Source organism: Myotis davidii, unplaced genomic scaffold (assembly GCF_000327345.1).
Source record: "Myotis davidii unplaced genomic scaffold, ASM32734v1 scaffold118, whole genome shotgun sequence".
In the NCBI taxonomy this organism is placed as follows: Eukaryota; Metazoa; Chordata; class Mammalia; order Chiroptera; family Vespertilionidae; genus Myotis; species Myotis davidii.
This window is the reverse complement of record NW_006290441.1, coordinates 2387570-2390929: the sequence shown is the minus strand read 5'-3', so window position 1 is coordinate 2390929 and position 3360 is coordinate 2387570. Positions and strand designations below refer to the sequence as shown.

General features: G+C 42.4%; 1 pseudogene; it reads right to left on the bottom strand.

The window, feature by feature from the left end:
- Positions 1 to 375: 375 nt before the first annotated feature.
- Positions 376 to 3360, bottom strand: part of LOC102759380 — a 7947-nt pseudogene continuing 4962 nt past the window's right edge.

Sequence of the window (3360 nt, the reverse complement as noted above, 5' to 3'; positions counted from 1 at the left end):
CTTTGGAATTTTGAGGTTGAGATTTCTAATGGACACACAAGTGGAGAGATATCAAGGAGCAGTTGAATATGCAGGTTTGGAGGGTTCCAGAGTGGATATATAATTTGCAGGTTGTCAGGACGTAGATGAACTATGAAGCTATGAGACAGGATGACATCACTACGGCAGTTTGAGCTATAGAAAGGGAAATTCTCAGGTGCCAGAAACCACAAAGGAGCCCATTAAAATAAGGGCTAAACCAAGAGGAAGGGAGAATAGGAACCAGGAGACCAGGTCTTCATCACAAAAGAGAGGAAATCCCCAAAGGATGGTGATTGGAGAATCCAAGATGACGATGCTGCTGGCTTAGAGGGCAACCAGTTCACAGGGAGCCAGTCAGAGGCCCCGGGGAGACTTCTTCGAGTAGATGAAGAGGTAGAGCGCCTCATCGGAATAAATATGCCTGAGCTGGTGTGAAGTTTGAAGATACACTACAGTGGTCGGCAAACTGCGGCTCGAGAGCCACATGCGGCTCTTTGCCCCCTTGAGTGTGGCTCTTCCTAAGCCTTAGGAGTCCCCTAGTTAAGTTAATAACAATGTACCTACCTATATAGTTTAAGTTTAAAAAATTTGGCTCTCAAAAGAAATTTCAATCGTTGTACTGTTGATACTTGGCTCTGTTGACTAATGAGTTTGCTGACCACTGTCCTAGGGTAAGAAGAACAGAGAAAACTGAGCAAATAAAAATGTAGACTTTTTCAAAAGGGAAAACAAAATGAAAAATAAAAGTTGCCAATTGATTGTAATATGCATCATGATTTCAGAGATGTTAAAATGTGTTAGAATCAAAACTCAGTAGTTCATTTAGTAAGGGCTTTTAAGTGATAAGAATTTCTTAATTTTTTAATAATTTATTAAGATATAGCTCAGCTGGTGTGGCTCAGTGGTTGAGCATTGACCTATGAAACAGATGTCACCGTTCAATTCCTGGTCAGGGCACATGCCTGGGTTACGGGCTCGATCCCCAGTGTGGCGCGTGCAAGAGGCAGCCAATCAATGACTTCCTCTCATCATTGATGTTTTTATCTTTCTCCCCCTCTTCTTTCCTCTCTGAAATCAATAATAATAATAAAAAAAATATATATATCATACTTTCAATAATAAAGAATTTAAATATATATAAAGAAAATAGATACATTTCTTACATATTCACAAACAAGCAAATTCAAACATATATCATTTAATTTTTTTTTTTTAAAGGTTTGGCAACCTTTCATTTGAGCTGTTTCTTGAACCCAACTATTTTAAAATTGGTTTCTTTCACAGTTTCAGTAAATACTTATAGCGATGCCTTATTATTATTCTAGATAACATGAGGCGCTTTTCACGGTTTTAGAAACAACAACGCTCTTACTATTAAACCTCATTAGAGCTTTAGATGTGTGACCAATATCACCATAAACCTGGATATTTTAAACTAATTAAATCTATATGAAAATAAACAATATTTCATTAATACATATGTCAAAAATAAATAAATAAATTGCAAGTTACACATATGAAATAGGAATAAAGAGGCATATATACTGTGTTCCTTTCAGTTCCATCTTAGCCCTACATTCTGTGAACAGGAATCGCCTCTTCAAACAGTGCATGAGGAAACACTCCCTGACTTCCCCAGGGGGGGACAAGCTGCTAGGACCTGGAAGTGGCCATGGAAGGAGAGACAGCCCTGGCTGAAATCCTGGCTTGGACTCTCTTCATCATGCAAAGCCCCCTCATACTGAGATGGGAAAGAACTTGGATCAGTCCCATGAATCTTGGTCAGAGACTCCAGGACTTGTGTTTTGGTGGTTTTAGCATGGGCTCCTGGGCCCCACGGGAATTCAAATTGTGCAGGATCACTTTAGCCACCTGCTGGTACTTCAGGTATTTTTCTTTCATGAAATCTTTGGTGATGAGCTCCGTAGGCGCTCCAAAGATGAAGTGCTTCCTCCCAGAATGTATCCCCATCAAATTCAGAACTCCCCAGACTTCCTCCTTGGTGGCACGGTTCCCCTTCAGGAGGATCACACCAGGACAAGTATCAGGATGCGATCTTGGGCACACCCTTTTCACCATGCAGCATCCCCTCAGAGGTGAGGCCCGTTTTGATGAGGAGGCCATAGCAGTGGATGGTGGGATTCACTCCCTTCACATGAAGGCCAAGATCATCTCCATGAGCTCACAGGCTCTCAGAAAGAACTCAGTGAAGTGGTCTTTGTACTTTCTGGTGACAGTCTGCAACATATCTGCCTGACTCATTGGCTCTTTTATGAAATTCACCAGCACACTCCTATATAGAGCATCCATGGGCACATTCTTGGGGCCTGGCTGGGTCTGTGAGGTGCTATCTTCCTCCTCTTGGCTACTGGAGTCCTCATCTGATCTGCTTGATGAGGTGGCTGTGATGGCGAAGAAAGACAAGCAGAAACTCAGAGGTATTGGGGATACCAGCATCAGGAGCCGCCTTCAGATTGCCAGGCCTTAAAGGATGGGAGGAGCCAGGTCTCCCCCAGAGCCTTGGAGAGCAGTGCAACCTCCAGGCCCAGGATCTCACTGTGGGTCTGAAGGAGTTGATGAGGTGAGCATTGTGGATTTTTCTGATGAAAAGGCACGACGGCTCTGTGGGTGGCAGTGCTAGACTCTTGTGGGTGGGAGTGTGAACAGGAAGGGGAGCACTGGGGACCCACTGCCTGACCGGGTCAGCACAGGGACTCTTCCCTCAGCTGACCAGCATCCCCTGGGCCTCAGATCAAAGCCTCTGAGCCCCGAGTCTGCAGGAGGAATTTCTTATTTTCTATACCTGAAACTTCCCCTCCCCCAACATTCTTTAGTAGTAATTTGGCGGAGTGTAAATTTCTCTCTCCCCCAGGCTTTTTGTTCAACTCTGGGGTGGGTGGGGGGGATCTTCAGCAATTTTTTTCTCTAGAACTCCTATCATATAAACATTTAAACCTTTGAACCTGCTTCCCATGATTTTAACTGCTGTTTCCTTTTGTTCATCTCATGCAATATTCTGAGGGAATTCCTCAGTTCTCTCACCCAATTCCCTAATTTACTCTTTGAGCTGATTTATTATCGAGTTTCTTTTGTTTGTGGCCTCTTAGTTTTCAATTAGGGTATTTTTTCATTTCAAGGATTTCTAATTGTTTTTCCTCCATGTTAATTCATTTCGGCTTATTTTTGCTTAATAATTTCCTTTTGAAATGGAAGGTCTGAGCATTTCAACCTTTTTTTTGAAAGTCTTTTTATACTCTTTTTCTGACTGGTAATTTCAAAGGCTATTTTTCTCACCAAGTTGGTTTTTCCATGTTTTGGAATTATGGTTCACGAGCTCTT